This window comes from Capra hircus, chromosome 1 (genome assembly GCF_001704415.2).
Source record: "Capra hircus breed San Clemente chromosome 1, ASM170441v1, whole genome shotgun sequence".
NCBI lineage: Eukaryota > Metazoa > Chordata > Mammalia > Artiodactyla > Bovidae > Capra > Capra hircus.
The window spans coordinates 30,090,047-30,113,192 of NC_030808.1; positions in this window are offsets into that span (position 1 = coordinate 30,090,047).

Here is a 23,146-nt window from a genome sequence, read left to right on the forward strand (position 1 = left end):
ATCACTGAATGGAACAGTGAAACCTTCAAGCTGTTTGCATACTTGACATTTATGTAAAACTTTAAAATTATCAAAAGAAAGTTTATCATTATATATAACATCTATAATACAAATAATATATTAAAGCATGACTCATGACATAATCAAAGCACACGTGTAATTTTCTATCCTACTATCCTTTTCAAATACATTTAGTATGGAGTGTTTTTTACCTTTAACTAGATAAAAAATTTTCAGGTGCATGACTTATTCTGATAGACTTTTAAATTATAAGCTTATAAAACTAGATTACAAAGACAGTATCATTTTTCTATTCAACATTTCCAACATATTTAATTTGTAACACTTCTCCTTACCCACAGAAATGACATTTAAGCTCAGAATTTTACCAGTCTACCATCTGAAGGCAGGGGTTGGCATCTTGTGTGCTCCATAAATAAAGACTGGCAGATCAAAATCACTGTCATTAGCATTTCTCTCTTTCTCAACTCCTTTCCTTTTCTCCTTTATTAGCTATGGTTTAGGTCCCTCTCGGCATCAACATAGGAGAAGGTGGAGATGCTGGAAACTTTCTGACAAGCATCCCTGCCACAAGCACACATACAACAGGAGAGCCAACCTCTCCTGAAAAGGAGGCTGGGAGAGGCGTCTCCTGTCTGCCACACTCTACCTATGTCATTGCTCAGCTCTGTTTTTCTAAATGTTGTTGCCTCAGGAAATAGCTCCCACAGAATTCTTGTGTCCTCTTTTCCTAAGAGTAAATGTAGAAAGGGGAAAATAACAGTCCTGTCTGCTACAGTTATTGTTAAGGGCCACTATATATACATATCATCTTCCTAAGATTCAGTTCAGTTCAGTTCAGTCACTAGTCATGTCCAACTCTTTGCAACCCCATGAATCACAGCACGCCAGGCCTCCCTGTCCATCACCAACTCCCAGAGTTCACTCAGACTCACATCCATCGAGCTAGTGATGCCATCCAGCCAGCTCATCCTCTGTCGTCCCCTCTCCTCCTGCCCCCAATCCCTCCCAGCATCACAGTCTTTTCCAATGAGTCAACTCTTCGCATGAGGTGGCCAAAGTACTGGAGTTTCAGCTTTAGCATCATTCCCGCCAAAGAAATCCCAGTGCTGATCCCCTTCAGAATGGACTGGTTGGATCTCCTTGCAGTCCAAGGGACTTGACGTACTCCTTTTCCTATTTGGAACCAGTCTGTTTTTCCAAGTCCAGTTCTAACTGTTGCTTCCTGACCTGCATACAAATTTCTCAAGAGGCAGATCAGGCGGTCTGGTATTCCCATCTCTTTCAGAATTGTCCACAGTTTATTGTGATCCACATAGTCAAAGGCTTTGGCATAGTCAATAAAGCAGAAATTGATGTTTTTTCTGGAACTCTCTTGCTTATTCCATGATCCAGAGGATGTTGGCAATTTGATCTCTGGTTCCTCTGCCTTTTCTAAAACCAGCTTGAACATCTGGAAGTTCACGGTTCACGTATTGCTGAAGCCTGGCTTGGAGAATTTTGAGCATTACTTTACTAGCATGTGAGATGAGTGCACTTGTGTGGTAGTTTGAGCATTCTTTGACATTGCCTTTCTTTGGGATTGGAATGAAAACTGACCTTTTCCAGTCCTGTGGCCACTGCTGAGTTTTCCAAACTTGCTGGCATATTGAGTACAGCACTTTCACAGCATCATCTTTCAGGATTTGAAATACTAAGATTACGGTGTATTAAATCTGAATAAGAATCATATGTTCTCCATCTAGAAGCAAGATGAATTTATTAAAATAGTTATCAGGACTTTGTTTTCAGTGATAGGTTATGATCAGATATTTTGACGCTGATGATATTTGTTGATAGATCCACCACATACATTTTCAGCCTTTCAAACTCAGTATATACAAACTTGAATCTAGTATTGAACTGTACATGTATATACTGTTCAATCTTGTCAGAGTACTTGCATAAAGTAATAAATATGGGGCATTGGTATATAAAAAAGTCTGTGTCATATGTATAACTGAATATTTCTGATTGTTCATTTTGTCCTGGCATTATATAGTCACAAATTTAACATTAAATAAAATGGCTCAACAACTGCTGTGATACTTTAAAACGAATATGTTAGTACTCCCTGTAAAGACAAACACTATTTATTGCAGATGCCAAATCTTTTACTACTTTTCTGGCTCACTGTGGGAGGACTTGAAGAGAACATCTAAATGTGCTTCATACTGCAAACTAAGAATGTAAAGCAAGTGGCAGTTCCTTCTCTAAAGCACCTCAAAGTTACCAAGAGATGCTGGAAATGATAGGTCACCAGGTTTTACCTAGATATGCAGGTAAGGAATTGTCAAAATAGGTTTGGGCTCCCAAATAATTTTACTCAGTCTTAATATTTGTTTACTGACGAGGGCAAAGAGCAAATATGTTTTTGCCTTTTGCCAGAGGAAAGAGACCAGTTTTCCTTAATGAATATCAATTTACTCTCTTCTTACCAGAGGCAATGGAAATTACTGAGAAATTCTCTACTTCCATCTGCCTGTACTTTGACAAGTGGTTCTTAACCCTCATTGCACAATCAACTCTTTTAGAATCCTAGTAACCTACAGCAGTTCTCAGACCCCATCCCTCCTCACAGAATTCCTGGAGGTAGGTTGACAGCAAAGGTAATTTTTTTTGGTAAGACCAAGAGGTGGTTCTAAGAGGAAGCCAGAATTGACTATATTGAAGCAATCTAGAAAATACACACACACACAAATTTCGACTTCTAATTATAAAGAGTCATCAGTACCGTATCAAATGTAAATTTTCACTATTTATATAAGAAAATGTTCAAAGTCATAGTCATGGTTAGTGGTTTGAATAGTGTTTGAGTATAATTTAAAAGGGGTAGTTTTGTGTGATACGATTGTTGTTGTTGTGTCACTCAGTCTTATCTGACTCTTTGCGACCCCATGGACTGCAGCATGCCAGGCTTCCTGTCCTTCACTATTTCCCAGTCAGTTCAGTTCAGTTCAGTCGTTCAATCGTCTCTAACTCTTTGCGACCCAATGACTGCAGCACGCCAAGCCTCCCTGTTTGTCGCTAACTCACGGAGCCAATCCAAACTCATGTTCATTGAGTCAGTGACGCCATCCAACCATCTCATCCTCTATTATCCCCTTCTTCTCCTGCCTTCAATCTTTCCCAGCATCAGGGTCTTTTCAAATGAGTCAGCTCTTCGCATCAGGCGGTCAAAGTATTGGAGTTTCAGCTTCAGTATCAGTCCTTCCAATATTCAGGATTGATTTCCTTTAGGAGTGACTGGTTGGATCTCCTTCCTGTCCAAGGGACTCTCGGAGTCTTCTCTGACAGCACAGTTTAAAAGCATGAATTCTTCGGCACTCAGCTTTCTTTAAAGTCCAACTCTCACACCCATACATAACTACCGTAAAAACCATAGCTTTGACTAGATGGACATTTGTTGGCAAAAATGTCTTTGCTTTTTAATATGCTGCCTAGGTTGGTCATAGCTTTGCTTCCAAGGAGTAGGTGTCTTTTAATTTCATGGCTGTAGTCACCATCTGCAGTGATTTTGGAGCTCCCAAAAATAAAGTCAGCCACTGTTTCCACTGTTTCCCCATCTATTTCCCATGAAGTGATGGGACCAGATGCCATGATCTTAGTTTTCTGAATGTTGAATTTTAAGCCAACTTTTTTACCCTCCTCTTTCACTTTCATCAACAGGCTCTTCAGTTCTTCTTTCCTTTTTGCCATAAGTTTGGTGTCATCTGCATATCTGAGGTTGTTGATATTTCTCCCGGAAATCTTGATTCTAGCTTGTGCTTCATCCAGTCCAGCATTTCTCTTGATATAATATGCATATACGTTAAATAAGCAGGTTGACAATATACAGTGTTGACATACCCCTTTCCCAATTTGGAACCAGTCTGTTGTTCCATGTCCAGTTCTTACTATTGCTTCTTGACCTGCAGGTCTAAATTCTGAGAACAGAAAGGACACTCCTTCTCTTAAAATTAAAAAAAAAAAAAAAGAATTATATATTCACTGATAAGATATATTACTAAATAATTCTTCAATTTAAAAAAATGAAATCAAAAGAACTATTTGAAAGTACATAAAATGTGTGTTTTAATTATGTTTAAAATGTATACTTTGACTCATTAATCACTATATTATATTAGATCAAAATAATTATTTCACGAGTAAAAGTGATTTTATATTATAGATTGCTATTACATAAAATATTCAAACTAACATCTAACATTGATGTATTTAATATATGCAAATGTAAAGATAAGCAATAAGATATTTTTAAGTGTAATGAGATTCTTATAGTAAGTAACCAAAGTCTGTGTTCAAAATAATAAGCCCAATGCAATTCAACATTTATTTTAACTAGGCTTAGTGATTGTCCACAAAGTAATTCTCAAATTAGAAAAAATTATGCTTAATGTATATCAAGAGAACTATATTCTTATTTACAGCAGGGTTTTAATCATCTTGATTTTTATAATTACTGCAATAAAATATTGCACCTTCTCATATTGCATTATAAGTAATTGTTATTGTGGTAAAATAAATTTTGCTTATCAGAGTCTCTTCAATTTAATGACATTTCTAAAATTTGGAGGAAAAACTTTTTCAATTTATCCTCTATTAGAAGAATATCAGCTGTTTCTAAAATGAGTTCCCAGTTTTACTGTATTTACTATTACAACAAGCTTAGATACTAAGCGTGTATGATTTATTTTCAGCAGATGTGTAATTATTTCTAAAACAAGCAGATATATACTCTTACAAAATTAACTTTTTAAATTTGAAACTGTAAATCATGGTAGTTTTAAACCATAGAACATAAAAACCCTTAAAACTTCCACTTTTCATTCTTGATTTATAAATAAGATTTAGCACGTGTGACGAAAAGAATCTTGTAACAGAATTCACTTGGAATAAAGAGGTCCAACAGATAACATGCTTGCTCCCTTTTTTTTTTTTTTTTTCTCTTTTACCCTTGGTGCAAGAAAGGCTTAGTACATATGATGGCCAGAATACTACTGTCCCTTTAATGCCCAAAGCACTAAAAGGTCCCAAGTTATGTTTTCATCTTGATTTTAACCACCTGACTCTTTTTTAGACCTCCAGAGTTACTCATTTTGCTGTTTTGCAGTATAATCACTGTACAAACACACAATACTTCCTACCAGTCTTATCACTAGGGTGATATAAATTTACTTCTCTATTTCTGAGCTTCCAACAAGGTGACAGTCCTCAGTTAATGAAACTCTTGAAAATACCAAGGGAAGAACTGAGGCAGTATCACAAACTCATCTCAATATATGGAGGTAAAGGTGTATTCTTAGCTTAGTGATTCTAATTTTCAAAATCAAAATTCAAAGAAATTAAATTTTCTTTCACTAAATGTGACTGCTTTTAATAAAATAATTTTGTTACATGATTATACCAATAAGTTCCTCTTTTTACTCTGCCTTATCATACATACATGTCCTCCACAATTGATATTACTCTAAATCCTCTAGAAATATGGGAAAACAAATAGAATTCTAATTTTAAAACTAGCTAAACTTCAGATATACTTATACCGACCTGAACAAGACTTCCTCTTCTGGCTTTATATTCTTCCCCATGCGGGGTCCACAGACTCTCCTTTTAGGGGATGGTGATGGCTTTCCTATTAATCAAGAAATATCAAATCAGTCTCAGAAGCTGTTAGTTATAAGCAGACACAGGTTAAGACTGCAAGAGTGAAGCATACACTTAGTTTTATTACCACTGTGTATCACTGTCTTTTCTGTAACATCTGTTCAGGCAACCATTTTATGAGGTATATATATTCTAGAGAGCTGTTCTCTGTTCTTGTGTGAGACCAGAGGAAGTTAGCTCTTGAACCATGATGCAAAGAGACTTATTATATCTTACTGACCACTCTAACTCCAGCCAAAGTATAAGAAATATCACTAGATTCACATATTCCCTTCTCAAAAGAGAATATGCTTTGTACATATAAATGTTATATATATCTCTCTCTTCTGTGTTTCTCATATAGTGAAAAATATCATGAAAAACAGATTATTGAATTATAATCCTTGTATCTGGTTCTTCAAGCTTTTCATGTAAAGACTGAAATCTTTTCAACTGACACAGTCTACATATGCTTGGCTCCTGGGCTAGAAGTAGATGATAAAAGTCTGGAGATAACTCCCTTCCTACAATGCTCAAACATAAGATCTCCAGAGTTTTATATCCTGCTCTGTAGCTGGTCTCTGAATAAATGTCCCAAAAGAAATCATGCAGCAGAAAAATAGGAAGCCATGGCAAATACATGTTGAGCAAATAATTATGATTTATAATGTGATAAACACAACTAAAACAAGAGTAGGTTGGATAGATCATGGAAATAAATAGTTGGTTCTGTAGCCCCTGTAGAAAATTATTAAGAAGGAATCTGAGAATTGAGAACAGAGGTCAATAGAATAGCTAGATTCATTAACTAGTTTTTCCATATTATGCAGGCCATACAAGTTAATTTTCAATGGGATAATTTTAAAATAAATACTGTCATACTATTTGTACCTGATTTCTAATGGCTCTATTAATATTGTTTTGCTTATGATTTATAAGCTAAAGTGCATGAGATATAACAATGACCCATCTGTATTTAAATACATTTTATTGATTAAGTTATACTCTTACAAGTTTTTACCGAGTAATCTTTTTTAATATCTATAATACTGACTCTTTCCCACAATCCCAGTTCTTCACAAAAAGTTAAAAAAAAAAAGTTTTGGTTTCTAGTCTATATTTTTAAATTAAATCCAGTTCTCCTTTATATAAGACTCCATAAATAGAAACAAAATAACTTTCTCAGTTTGAAACATATAATCTAAAGTTCAACATCTAAGGCTTTTTTCCTTCTCACCCTTCTGTCTGAGTTGGCATTTTAAGATCAGGCAGATGTGTCTGGTCTTTGGAAAGTCAACAACTTTACAAATTTACATCCTCTGACCTAAACACAAGGTTGTATCTAGTTCTTATCTCTCCTCACCTCACCACTCAACCAAGCACTGAAATAATCTTATCCTCATTTTATAATCAAATTTTACCTTCCATTCTGCATTTCTAGGGAGCACAAGCTTGCATCATTAGGATACCTGTCAAATATACTAGCTATATCTACCAGTTGCTTGTGGGTGTTCTCCATGGTAGTACATGGAAATACAATCATTTTCTCCTCCCTAAGACCTCCTTAGGGAAATATCAGAAACTCAGTAGTACTTCCTCAGAAAGAGGGATTGCCACTCACTCACAATGGGATGCCACATAGCCATACTTTCTCTATTAATCCCAAAGCTTGGAGAAGAAAATGGCAACTCACTTCAGTACTCTTGCCTGGAAAATCCCATGGACGGGGGAGCGTGGTAGGCTATAGTCCATGGGGTCACAAAGAGTCGGACACGACTGAGCTACTTCACTTTACTTCACTTTCATAGTGATGTGAGGAAGGCCTGGGAAGTTGCCTTTGTTAGAATTCCAGAAAGGAAATAGTATAACAAGTCTCCTCAGTCCCCAATTCCCCAAACTTCCTGGAGTTATTTAATACTTCTGAGGTTCTTAATCCCAGGATTGGAGTAGGAATTGTAAACCAACTGCACATGGATATTCACCAAGATCTTTTACTTTCCTTCTAACTCTTTCTGGGTCTCAAAGCTATAGAGGATCTTTATATAGTTATGTGCTTGTCTTTCTGGATTTTTCTGTTTGTCTGTCTTTTTGGGTGTGTGTTTGAGAGAATAATAGAGAATGAAAAGTAAAACTGCCAGATTCTGCTTCCTCACGTATATTTATTTATAAACTGCAATATACATGGGGTTATAAACAGATTTATTTATTTATTTATTTTAAAAGCAAAAATTTTCATTTCCTTCATTTCCCCATGACAGTTAAACCCTGACATATTTCAGTGGGTGACTTAACACTCTTTTGCAAAGCTGGAGAATAATTGTAGTTCGTGTTTTGGAGAAAAACTATAATCCCTTTAATACCCATCCAGAAATATCTTTATTGTGTTTGCCAAACATACAAAGCAAGGTGAATGAATGTGTTATGGTATCATGCTTTCTGGGATACAAAGCATGACCAGTACTTATCTTTTCACTTAACTTTCTGTGTGTCTGTGTTTTCAGTCTCCTAATATAGTAATTAGTCTATATGTTTGTGTACAGTGTTACTTTGCAGTTGCTTTAATAAGCACATTCACATACACACACCATGGACTAGATAAAGAAAGTGAAATTGAAGTCACTCAGTCGTGTCCGACTCTTTGCAACCCCATGGACTGTAGCCTACCAGGCTCCTCTGTCCATGGGATTTTCCAGGCAATAGTACTGGAGTGGATTGCCATTTCCTTCTGCAGGGGATCTTCCTGACCCAGGGATCAAACCCGGGTCTCCCGCATTGTAGACAGATGCTGTACGGTCTGAGCCAGCAGAGCAGTAGTGGCTTCTGTGCTGGCTCAGATGGTAAAGCATCCACCCTCAATGAGGAAGACCGGGGCCTGATCCCTGGGTTGGGAAGAAAGGACACCATGGGAAGAAATGGACACCAAATCTTATGTAAAACTGACATCCTTTGAGATTTTAAATCATAGGAATTAAGTTAAATTTGTAGCAAAATGGATGTTTGGCATTATGCTGGGTGAAATAAATCAGACAGAGAAAGCAAATACTGTTTGATGTCACTTATATGTAGAATCTAAAAAATACAAAAAAACTAGTGTTTATAACAAAAAAGCTGGCTCAATGGATACAGATTAAAATTAAGAAATTTTAAGTCATAGGAATTTTAAATTATATGAATTATTTTCAGAAGAATATACAAGAAGGCAAAAATTATTATAATTTAATTGATGGCTCATTATAGCAATATACTTCAGGTTTTATACATATTCTACAGTGTTGCATTCTTTATTTGATCACTTCAATATCAAGTCACTATCATACCTGAGTGATTTACTGCCTTGATCAAATACTTCCACATGTGTGCACGATGCATTGCTCTTGCATGCATGCTAAAGAGACCTGGTAATTATTTGGAGCCAGCTTTCTGGTGATTATACACCTCTGGATTCATACCTGGAACAATTTTAAAATATCACTACAAATGCATATCTTGGTTTCCTCAGTTTAATCTGCTGTTTTTCAGAGGTAATTTTAGTAGTAAAAGCTGTTGGCCACCAGGGAAAGGTTTAGATACATGAATGAACTTTAGCATCAGTTGAAAATATTCACATTACACAAAGAATTCTTGATTTTCTAGTTAATTTAAAGAAGTGATTTTTTAAAAAGTGAAAGTGCTAGTCTCTTAGTCATACCTGACTCTTTGAGACCCCATGGACTGTAGCCCACCAGACTCCTCTGTCCATGGAATTCTTCAGGCAAGACTATGGAAATGGGTAGCCAGTTCCTCCTCCAGGAGATCTTTCTGACCCAGGGCTTGAACCTGGGTCTCTTTCATTGCAGGTAGATTCTTTAGAGCAGTGATAACTTAGTACAAATATTCTTTTTTAAATGAGGAAAGCTACCTGTATAATTATTAGGGCTTTTCATTTTCTGTTTGTTTGAGAAGAAACATTATTACATAAAAAAATTCTAATATCACATGTCACATTTACTACAACAAAAAATATATAAATAATCTAAGAATAAAGGACTTATCTGTAAACTAAATATATAGCTTTTTAAAATGTATACCACATTTCATTCTTTTTTAATTTTTATAGAACTTTTAAAGATCACACTTCATTTACAGTTATTACAGATTATTGACTATATCCGCTGTGTTGTATAATACCACCTTATGGAATATTTTACACCCAGTAGTTTGTACCTCCCACTGCCTCATTGCTCCTCTCCCCTCAACAGGTAATCACTCATTTATTCTCTATATCCATTGAACCTGTTTCTTTTTTTGTTATAGCTACTAGTTTCTTGTATTTTTTTGATTCCACATATAAGTGACATAAAGTATTTTGCTTTCTCTGTCTGACTTATTTCAATCAGCATAATGCCAACCATCCATTTTGCTGCAAATTTAACAAATTGAAGAATAAAAACCATATAATCTCAATAAATGCAGAAAAATCTTTTGATAAAATTCACATTCATTTATAATAAAAAAACAAAACCTCTCCAGCAAGAAGCATAGAGGGAACATACTTCAAAGTAATAAAAAGGATATATACAACAAACCCACAGCTAACATCATACTCAGTGGTGAAAGGTTGAAAGCATTTCCTCTTAGATCAGGAATAAGACAAAGATATCTGCTCTCTCCACTTTTATTCAACATAGTTTTGGAATCAAGGTGCAGCAATCAGAAGGAAAAAAAAAAAAAAAAAAAACCACAGACGGAATCCAAATTGGAAAAGAATCCAAATCCAAAAAGCCAAACTTTCAATGCTTGCTGATGAGAGGATACTACGCATGTTGCTGCTGCTGCTGCTGCTGCTAAGTTGCTTCAGTCGTGTCTCACTCTATGTGATCCCGTAGATGGCAGCCCACCAGGTCCCCTGGTCCCTGGGATTCTCCAGGCAAGAACACTGGAGTGGATTGCCATTGCCTTCTCCAATACTACACATAGAAAGCGTAAAGACACCACAAGAAAACTAGTAGGGCTCATTAATAAATACAGTAAAGTTATAGGATACAAACTTACATACAGAAATCTGTCACATTTCTATACATTAACAATAAACTATCAGAAAGATAAATTAGGGAAACAATCTGATTTATCATTGCATAAAATAGAAAAAATACCTAGGAATAAATCAACCTAAGGAGGCAAAAGACCTGTACTCCAAAAACTACAAGACACTGAAGAAAGAAATTTATGCTTTAATAATAGCATTATAAAAATCTACTATTATGTGATTTTTTTCTCATTAGGGGGAGACAGTTAGTATAAGCCTATCTAAAAAACATAATTTTGTGTTAAATCACAAATAAGACACCCAAGTTTTAAATGTTTTACTAGATAAAGAGGAACAAATACAATTTTAAAAGTCTGTAAGCATGAATAACAAAACAAAGATGACAGTAATTAGACTGATACAATTTTAGTACTTTAAATCAACTATTTTAAAAATGAGTTAATTTTAACATTGAATTATATTAAATATATATGTGTAAGTACATAATAGTATTCTACAAATCAATACTTAATTGTAAAGAAGTGTCTCCTTTTAACTATAAGTGACTCATTAAGATTTAATATATGTATAGTGATCATAAGCAAATAATTTGTAAAAAGAATTGATATGAATCTATATAACTCTCCATATTAGTAAAATTATGCTCAAAATCCTTCAAGCTAGGCTTCAGCACTGCATGTACTGAGAACTTACAGATGTATAAGCTGGGTTTAGAAATGGCAGAGGAACCAGAGACCAAATTGCTAACATTCTCTGGATCACAGAAAAGCAAGAAAATTCCAGGAAAATACCTACCTCTGCTTCACTGAATACAAGAAAGTCTTTGACTGTGGATCACAACAAACTGTGAAAAATTATTAAAGAGATGGGAAGAAAAGAATACCTTACCTATCTCCTGAGAAACCTGTATGCAGTTTAAGAAGCAACAGTTACAACTGGACATGGACTAACTGACTTCAAAATTGTGAAAAAAGTATGACAAGGCTGTATATTGTCACCCTACTTATTTAACTAATGTGTAGAGTACATCATGTGAGATGCTAGGCTGGATGATGACGAGCTAGAATCAAGATTTCTGGGGAAAATATCAACAACCTCAGATATGCAGATAATACCCCTCTAATAGCAGAAAGTAAAGAGAAACTAAAGAGTCTCATGATGAGGTTGAAAGATGAGAGTGAAAAAGCTGGCTTAAAACTCAACATTCAAAAAACAAAGATCATGGCATCTGGTCCCATCACTTCATGGCAAATAGAAACAATGAAAACAGTGAGAAATTTTATTTTCTTGGGCTCCAAAATTACTGTAGATGGTGACTGCAACCATGAAATTAGAAGTTATCTGGTTCCTGGAAGGAAAGATATGGCAATCCTAGACAGCATGTTAAAAAGCACAGACATCACTCTGCTGACAAAGGCCCATGTAGTCAAAGCTATGGTTTTTCCAGTAGTCATGAATGGATGTGAGAGGTGGATCATTAAGAAAGCTGAGTCCAGAAGAATCGATGCTTTTGAATTGTGATGCTAGTGAAGACTCTGTTCAACAACAAGGAGATCAAACCAATCAGCCTAAAGGAAATCAACCATGAACATTCATTGGAAGGACTGATGCTCAAGCAGAAGCTGCAATAATTTGGCCACCTGATGCAAAGAGCTGACGCATTAGAAAAGAACCTTACACTGGGAAAGACTGAAGGCAAAAAGGAGAAGAGGGAGGAAAGGATTAAATGGTTAGACAGCATCACCAAATCAAAGGACATGAACTTGAGCAAACTCCTGGAGATAGTGGAGGAGGGGGAAGCCTGGAGTGCTGCAGTGCATGGGGTTGCAAAGAGTTGAACACAACTTAGCAACTGAACAACAACGACATAACTGAATCACTCTGCTGAACACCTAAAACTAACACAGCATTGTTAATCAATTATACTCCAATATGAAATTAAAATTTTAAATAATGAAAAGAATTGGAATATAAGAAAGACAAGACTATAGAAATACTATAATGGCTAATATAAAGGGAACAAACAAAAAATAAATGCACATATAAGATTTATAATCCATGTGATACTCATGTATCACCTAGATATGTTCAACAAATCAATATAGATTCATAGATAATAATTTTATTTATCATGAATCTAAAATGTAATCTATAGCTATGGATGCTATTATGTCTTTTCTGTTTTAACTAATGAAGTTAGAGCCTTTATTAGAATGGATCAGTAAGCTTTAATTGTCTGTTAATGTAAGAGATAATTCAGTTTTGTATATTAACAGAGGAAGTTATACTAGGGCATTACTGTTTACATTTATGAGCAAGGGTATTTTAAATGGTCCATTTAGGCAGCTCTCTAGTCAAGTAGTCCTGACATGTTAGAATCTCAACTGGTATTATCTGAACTTTGAGAACTGTTAACAAGTAATAGTTAACCGTACATCTTAGCAACATATGGAAGATCTTCAGGTAATCCAAGTTGAAAATTTGAAATAAAAACACTGAAAGAAAACATTAAATGAAAACAGAACAAAAAATGTTACAAATGAAGTAGTGTCAAATAATAGTAAACACTTTTTTCCTTGAGGACTGCTTTCAAAAACTTTACCTATAATCCATTTCTTGCAGTACACTTTGGCTTATTATCCACATTTACAGTCATACTGGTAGAAATGGCAATACCAGGACTTCAACCTAAGAAGCTTAGTGTTAAAGATTGTACTTTAAACTATGGCATTAAATTGCATTCTTAGATCATGTTTCTAGGATTACATGTGATATATTCATGTAGGTAATCAGTTCAATATACATTAAATAGAATTAGTGCAAGTTTCTGTTTTTTAAAGTGAAAGTCACTCAGTCATGTCTGACTCTTTGCAACCCCAAGGACTATACAGTCCACAGAAGTCTCCAGGCCAGAATACTGGAGTGGGTAGCTATTCCCTTTTCCAGGGGATCTTCCAGACCCAGGGATCAAACACAGGTTTCCCACATTGCCTGCGGATTCTTTACCAGCTGAACCATCAGGGAAGCGGAAGAATACTGGAGTGGATAGTCTATCCCTTCTCCAGCAGATCTTCCTGACCCAGGAATTGAACCAGGGTATTCTGCATTGCAGGCAGATTCTTTACCAGCTGAGCTACCAGGGAAACGTGGTGTTTTTTTTTTTTTTTTTTTTTTTTTTTTTTAAGCTCTGAGGGAAAAAAAAAAAAAAATGGAGAAGGAAATGGCAACCCACTCCAGTGTTCTTGCCTAGAGAATCCCAGGGACGGGGGAGCCTGGTGGGCTGTCGTCTATGGGGACACGACTGAAGTGACTTAGCAGCAACTGTTAATTATCATGCTGGCAGTTATTATGTAGCATTGGAAACTGAAGCAATGTAAAAATCAGATTGTCTAGGTTATATATTTTACATGTTGAGTTGTTTTAACTAAGTATCTTAAAGGATAACCTCAAGGATATTTCATTAGGTGAGATTTGGTAATTTATTCCAATCTAAATAAACATAATTTACTCTGTAGGTGTTGTTATCAGTCAATGCATATATTATGAGTGATCTATAATTTTAATGTATTTTATGAGAAATAATCTACTGAGAATATTCTATGTGTATGACTACTATATTCTGAGCATACTAAAATGCACAAATTGATAAGAGTAATGAAGAATGAGTGTCAGTAGGAATTTTCATAATTCCTAAGAATGCCTGTTATATGAGTGTCTGAAAAGGTAGATAGTTGTTTACTTATAAAGTTCAAAGCTAAAAGGCCATGAAACTTAAATGTTCTAATCTACATTATTATAGCATTACTGTATCAAATGGAGTAGGAAATGGCAACCCACAATAATATTCTTGCCTGGAGAATCCCATGGACAGAGGAGCCTGGCAGACTACAGTCCACTGGGGTCAGAAAGAGTAGGATGCAACTGAGTAACTGAGCATACATAATGTATCAAAAGGCCAAAGATATAGTCTGATGTATCTTTGAAAGTTTATGCATTTCAAGATCACTTAATATGGAAGAATTGCACACTGCTAAATTGAGAAACTTTATTCTGCAATAAAGAAAATATAGTTCCAAGTCTCCCTGTCAGTAATCTCCACCGAAAATAATATACTTCCTCTTTAAGCATCCTTATTATTGATCCTAATTTTATTCATCTTGTTTCACCTAACTCCACATTCAACAGGAAGATCTCTGACCAGCAATATCACATCTTGTAAGAATTCTAGCCAAAAGAGAAAAGAAGAGGGTGGGGCTAAGAGATCGCTGGATTTTATTTTATTTTTTACCACACCACATGGGCCAGGAATCAAACCCATGCCCCCTACAGGGGAAGCACAGAGTCTTAACCACTGGATCATCAGGGAAATCCTGGATTTTATTTTTAGTCATAAAGAATTTCTTTCTGTCTTGTTCATAGCTTTTCTTCCAAGGAGCAAGTATCTTTTAATTTCATGGCTGCTGTCACTATCTGCAGTGATTTTGGAGCCCAAGAAAATAAAATCCAAATAAAGACCAACTTAGATAGTATATTAAAAAGCAGAAACACTACATTGCTAACAAATGTTTGTCTAATCAAAGCTATGGTTTTTTCCAGTAGTCATGTATGGATGTGAGAGTTGGACTCTAAGGAAAACTGAGCACTGAAGAATTGATGGTTTTGCACTGTGGTGTTGGAAAAGACTCTTGAGAGTCCCTTGAACTGCAAGGAGATCTAACCAGTCAATTCTAAAGGAGATCAGTCCTGAATATTCATTGGAAAGACTGATGCTGAAGCTGAAGCTCTAATACTTTGGCACCTGATGCAAAGAGCCAACTCATTGGAAAAGACCCTGATGCTGGGAAGTACTGAAGGCCGGAAGAGAAGGGGATGACAGAGGATGTGATGGTTGGATGGCAGCACTGACTCAGTGGACATGAGTTTGAGGATGTTCTAGGAGTAGGTGATGGACAGGGAAGCCTGGTGTGCTGCAGTCCATGAGGTCGCCAAGAGTTCAACATGACTGAGTGACTGAACTGAACTGATTTTCTTTCTACTCTTAAACCAGCTTAATATTTCTTTAACAATAACAAGAATAACAGAAACAATATACATAAAACATACAAATATTCATGCCATGGATATATCTTCTGAAAAAAAATTTAAATGCAAATTAGAATGTGTTACATGCAATCTTTAAACTGTTTTGTTATTAGAGTTAGATCGGGTTGGGAAGATCCCCTGGAGAAGGGAAAGGCTACCCACTCCAGTACTCTTGCCTGGAGAATTACATGGACAGAGAACCTGGAGGGTTACAGTTCTTGATGTCACACAGAGTCAGACACGACTGAGTGACTAACACTTTCACTACTGTTTCTTTCATTGATATCTAACCACTGAAAAATTTCTGATTCAGAATATCAACATTTTTTTTAACCTCTGCCAAAGTTGGAACTGTAATATTTCTGAGAACTGCTGCTCTGTTGATATCACCATCTATGTGATTTAATAAGCAGCAAAGGCTAGTTGCTGCTGCTGCTGCTGCTAAGTTGCTTTAGTCATGTCTGACTCTGTGCGACCCCATAGACAGCAGCCCACCAGGCTCCGTGGTTCCTGGGATTCTCCAGGCAAGAACACTGGAGTGGGTTGCCATTTCCTTCTCCAATGCACGAAAATGAAAAGTGAAAGTGAAGTCACTGAGTTGTGTCCATCTCTCAGCGACCCCATGCACTGCAGCCCACCAGGCTCCTCCGTCCATGAGATTTTCCAGGCAGGAGTACTGGAGTGGGGTGCCATTGCCTTCTCTGAAAGGCTAGTTAGCTAATATCAAAAAATGGAAAGCCCCAGAAAAACAGATAGCGAGTCACGCTATTTTTGTTTTAAGAAATAGAATGTGTCAAGAATGGTTTCCTTACTCCATCAGCAAGGTTGCAGTGTGTAGATACTGGCATTCATGGTAAACAATGGGTGGTAATGCCTTGTTAGCAATTATAAAGCACTTCAAAAAGGCAAAGGGGCAGGATTCCTTGGTTTCCTGATGGTCCTGGGAGTTCACATTGCAATGCAGGGGACACCAATTCGATCCCTGTTCCTGGAAGATCCCACATGCCTCAAGGCAACTAAGCCTGAGTGCCACAACTACTGAGCCTTTATGAAGCAACTCCTGAAACCTGCAAACCCACAAAATATGTGTTCCATAACAAGAGAAGCAAATACAATAAGAAGTCTGCCCTCCACAACTAGAGAGTCCCCAATCTCTGCAAATAGAGAAAACCCACATGCAGCAATAAAGACCCACAGCAGGCAAAAATAAATAAATAGTTAAAAAAAATGAAAAGTGGCAATGCTACTAATTAATTTTAACCTTTATCTGGAATATTTATTTGTGAATAATTAATGAGAAAATTAGAAACACTCTGATAAATTTATCTACATTCATTGAATTAGAAAATTAGCAAAGCACTAAAATATAATTCAAGGGAAAACATATTAAATGTGTAAGTAGGCCATTTCTTCCTGCATGCATGTTTTTTACTACCCAGAAAATAAAGGACGATATTTTGTTTTTACCTAAAGGCATTGTCATGCAGTGACTTTGAATTAATCATTATTTGTGGTGAAAATATTTTTTACTATGTACATGCAGCTAATTTTTGGAGAATTCACATGGACTCAAATTATTTTAGGCTAACAAAAAAAGATCAAGTTCAGTTATGTGAATTTTTGTAGAGGTTGAAGGTTTTGGGATTGATTTACCCCAAATAATCTATCATGTGATCATTTGTGAAGTTCTAGTATTTCAAATTTGAAAAAGTTTGTAACTGAATATTCCTTTTTAAATTCTAATGACTTCCTGGGCAATCCCCTCTGGTTTTCTACCAACAGCATAGTCTATTAGAAGATCAACTCATTTATTTCTGGAAAGCTGATAAAAGGGGTAATTTTAATCCTTTTTACCATAAGGATAATTCTGGAATGAAGTCAAGGATAGATGTTAAGGAGAGTAGATCTAAGTTTTAGGAAGGAAAACAATCGTGTCTTACTGAGTAGAAAACTGTAAAAGGAGTAAGGGCATATTTTGCTTAATAAATATTTTTGTCCAAAATTTTATCTGCTCGAAAAAACAGAAGCAATGAAGTTTGAAATTTCTGTGACAAGGGACTCTAAAAAATGTGGGAAAACGGAAGCTTATGATTTCGGTCAGAACGCGTTTAACTCTGGATTAGTAAAGATAAGGGTGAGAAGACAAATGGTCAAACTACATAAAATATTTTACACTGTGGAAGAACACAGGCACTTCTTTGCTAAATAATAGCATAGTGAGATCAAGAGGAGTGATTTGAAGAAAAAATAAAGTAAGTTCAAGACAAAAGAAAATGTCGCTTCATAAAATATGTCTGTATGTCTGTATTACATTAATGTTCATGTGCATGCTTATATGCATGGGGTAAATCATGTAATGTACTGTATACACATTATGTCCATGCTACATTAATACTTATATACATACCCATGCAGGTAGGGTGAAGTCATAAGTAATGTACTGTGTGCATAACAAATTCACAGCAAATGTGGACAGAGAGGAAACTTCTTCATCTATAAAAGAATTGAAATAAAACTATGACTATTAGAGCAATAATCTTTTAACTGCTGTAATATGTAACAAACTTAAACCTCAAGGTTGCTCCCAAGGAGGCTAACTAAGCTCTGTCATCCTGCTGCTTAGGAGAACTCTAAGTAATACTGTTGCCAAAAAACAGTCTTCTGTTCACCAGTGCCAAATAGAAATGCAGAGACAGGGTTCTGGCAGAGCAGAAAAGAGCAGATTTCTTACACAGGCTAATGCCCTCAAGAATGTCCCCATTTTCTGGGAAGCAGGAAGGGATCTTATGGTTTCAGTGTAAAAAATAGGACTGTAAATAAGGATTGGGGTTGATGTTGACTAGCATTCTTCTTTTCTCTTAGAGACAGTGAGATCACTAGGGCTGGGGGTAGTTTCAAAAAAAGGTACCGGTGGTCCCCCAGGTTATCCTTCTGTGACCTTACTCCTGGGATGAAGAACACTCACAAAGGAATGGGGTGGTAGTAAGTGTGTCTTGGAGAAGTAAACATCAGGTGTGCATAGTACAGCTTTAACTAGAGGACAATCATTTTCAGAGCACAATTAAACAAGAGAAAGCATAAAAATCATCTACAGGAGACTGGTTGAAAGGGCAGAAAGAATAAGGGCTCAGTATGCAGGAGATGCCGGTTTGATCCCTGGGTCAGGAAGATCCCCTGGAGTAGGAAATGGCAACCCACTCCAGTATTCTTGCCTGGAAAATTCTATGGACAGGAGCCTGGCAGGCTGCAGTCATGGGGTCATAGGAAGTCGGACACTACTGAGCACTCACACCACCACCACTAAGGGCTGACATAATGGGGGTGCCTCAACTAGTTTCTGCTATAGAAATACTATTTGCAGCTTCAAGAATTGTATTCGGATTAGACTCAATTGTTATAACTTTGTGATTTAGCCAGGTGAGGAGATGCTAAATTGTATTTATCAGTTTACAAATATAAGGATTAAAAAAGAATGGATTTAAAGTGCAAACATTTGTGAACTCAGCATAGAATTTTAGAAGCAGAGGCAAACAAGGCCTGAAGGAATAATAAACAAAATTAAAACAGTGGATGATAGACTTGTAAACTGACTAGATCCATGTATTACTTCCTTAATGATACCATAACAAATTAAATCACTACAAATATAGTGAATCAAAATATCACAAAGTATTATCTTACTATTTTGGAGAACAGAAGTACTAAGTTGATTTCATTGGGATAAAATCCAGATATCAACAAAGCTGGATTCTTCTGGAAGGTCTAATGAGAGAAGCTATTTCTTTGTTTGTTTGTTTGTTTTTTAAAGCTTCTAGGCACTGTCTGTATTCCTTGGTTGTAGCCCTGTCTTCCACCTCAAAGTAGATCAGCCCAGTCTCTGTTTCTGACAGTGCATTCTTTAATGTCTGACTCTGGATCCTCTTTCATTGCTTCTAAATGGACCCATGTAATGACATCATTAATAGACTATCTCCCTATTTCAAGATTCTTGCCTTAATCATATTTGCAAAGTCCTTTTCATTCCATATTAAATAATACTCATAGGTTCAAGCGATTATGATGTAGACATATTTTGTAACCAGTTTTCAGTTGCCTTTATATCCCAATATATAGACTAATAAAATTTAATAACTTGTTGTAAATTTTTTCAGAATTTAGTGATATTACCTACTAGGCCACTGCACTGAGCCTGACTTTTTGAGAAAAAAATGCGTACATACTTTCAAAATTTCAAGGTTAGAAAATGACATTAATCATGAAATTCAGAAAGATAAATATACATTTAGGGAGGAAAATACAGTGACCTAGCATACTTCTAGGGTTAGCTGTACTTTTTTATATTATTCAATCCTGTAAAAGGAGGGGGAGGCTTTTATTATGTCTTTTTATTTTCTCAGTGAATTTCAAGTTTAAGTGGTTAGGAGTTAGCAGGATAAATTCAGGCACCACAAGTGAAAATAAGCAGGTTTTTCTCTATTCTTTGCTAATGAATTCCTAAGAATTCTTCAAGAACAAACTAAAGAGAAACCCACATGGAAAACACTTCAGAGAATTTATCTGGGATATCAACAGAATAGCTGATGAGGTCAAATTCTGGTTCATGAGGAGGACCCAGAAAGGATACTACCAATTCTGATAGCTACTGTGTTTTTTTCAGATACTTTAATGGAGGTATTAAAGCTTGAATTCATTATTGCAAAGTTCTTTAGAAAAATACTGTATTCATAATTGAATATTAGAAGATTAACAAATTTCTAAAAGAAGAAAGCATGAAAATAAAATAAAATCAACATCAAACTTTTTCAGTGGTGACTTTGATATTCAACTCTCAGAAAACTAAGATCATGGCGTCTGGTCCCATCAATTCATGGCAAATAGATGGGGAGATGGTGGAAACAGTGATAGACTTTATTTTTTTTCGGGGGGGCCTCCAAAATCACTGCAAATGGTGACTGCAGCCATGAAATTAAAAGACGCTTACTTCTTAGAAGAGAAGTTATGACCAACCTAGACAGCTTATTAAAAAGCAGAGATATTACTTTGCCAACAAATGTCCGTTTAGTCAAGGCTATGTTTTTTCCAGTCGTCATGTATGGATGTGAGAGTTGGACTCTAAAGAAAAGCTGAGCACTGAAGAATTGATGTTTTTTAACTGTGATGCTGGAGAAGACTCTTGAGAGTCCCTTGGGCCGCAAGGAGATCCAACCAGTCCATCCTAAAGGAAATCAGTCCTGAATATTCACTGGAAGAACTGATGCTGAAGCTGAAAGTCCAATACTTTGGCCACTAGAATGTAAGAACTGACTCAGTAGAAAAGACCCTGATGCTGAGAAAGAGTAAAGGCGGGAGAAGGGTCAACAGAGGGAGATGGTTGGATGGCATCATCGACTCAATGGAAATGAGTTTGAGTAAACTCCGGGAGTTGGTGATGAACAGGGAAGCCTGGCGTGCTGCAGTCAATGGGGTTGCAGAGTCAGACCGGACTGAGCAACTGAACTGAACTAAACTGATATTCATTATCATTTGGCACTATAGAGTGACATAAATATAATAAGAACAACATAAATAAGCCCTCATAAGACGACAGCACATAATAAATTATCTAGTTATGTGGGACAGTTATCTAGGCTAGTCTTGGCTGTGATTGCTCATTTTCTGGCTGTCCGTGGGTCTCAGCTGACACTGACTGGGACAACTGGAGCAAACTGACTTTGATATTTTCTACCTTACTCTCCAGGAGACAAGCCTGAGTGTGTTCTCAAGGTGATTGCAGAGGCACAAAAGAATAAGCAGGAATATGCGAGTACTCTTCCAAGTCTTTTCTGTCATTGAGTCTGATATTTTTAAAGCAAGCTTCAAGATTAAACTTGGAGTCAGAGTGACAGAACGCAAAACAAATTTACAGAACACTAATTCGGTTAACATGGGATAACTCAAATCCAAAAAAAATTTGATTAAATAAATTAGAATATTTGCTTTAATCAATTCATACAAGTAGGAATTTTTATAAAGCAAACATTTATGTAAATGTTTTATAAGAACAAGTGAAAGGACAGTCTTTTACTGCTATATAATCTATGTAGAATTCCATATTTATTTTCCTATTAATATACTCATGACACATAAGATGGTAAAATTAACTTTTCCTCCATATGACTTTAGCAAAGCATTACCCACATCCTGAATCTAATGACATAGTTGCAAACTTGAAAATCCTTTAATAATGTGTGTCAGTACTATAACATCATTTGTATATTGAGGACATTAACAATCCTGATAAATAAAAGATTTTTTGATTGCCCGTTCATTTGAAAATAAATAAAATATTCATTATTCATTTCATTAAATATTGGAGTATTGCTGATTATTTTTGTTTTGCAAATGGTTAAAGTTGTTGCAGTTGGTGTATTCAAATAAAACTTTTTCCATGGTTTTCAGAACTGCTCTTGATGTAAGTTTCAGTTTTTTTCTGAGGTATTGCATTTCTATGTGTTTCTTATTTCTTTCTGAAAAACTTTAGTATTCACTATGATTTCTCAGAAAAAGAGTAATATGGATCATGCGTAGTACTTATCCCATTAAAGGCAGTATATATAGGCAGTATCTAATTGTATAGGAATACTTGATAGCTTCTGCTTTATACCCATATTCTTTCTCTTTTTTTATTTTATTTTATTTTTTTTTCATATTATTTCATTCACCAAATATATACTTAATGTGAGCTTGTTCTAGATTTTGGGTATACAGTAAAGAATAGAAAAAAGTCCCTGCTCTTATGGAGTTGATGTTATGGGTTTCTTTCAATCTGTGGCCCTAAATTATTTTGTCAGTCTTTATTTTTATTCTAGTCCCAAAAGATTTTTCAATGTGTGTTTAGATGTGTGTGCCTGTGAAAATGAGTGGATGTGTGTGTATGTGTAATGTTTAACTCTCTCTTTTCAAAATCTGGCCTTAATTCAAAATATATATCTTTGAACTGAGTTTAATTAACTAAAATTATTTGATAGTATCTTAAATTTTAATTATTTTTCAGACACTACATACTGTTATATTTGGAAAATTGCAGAAAATAGATATTTCAACTTCATGAATTACTTTGCCGACTAGGGTCCGCCTAGTCAAGGCTATGGTTCTTACTGTGGTTATGTATGGATGTGAGAGTCGGACTGTGAAGAAGGCTGAGCACTGAAGAATTGATGCTTTTGAACTGTGATGTTGGAGAAGACTCTTGAGGGTCCCTTGAACTGTAAGGAGATCCAACCAGTCCATTCTAAAGGAGATCAGCCCTGGGCTTTCTTTGGAAGGAATGATGCTAAAGCTGAAGCTCCAGTA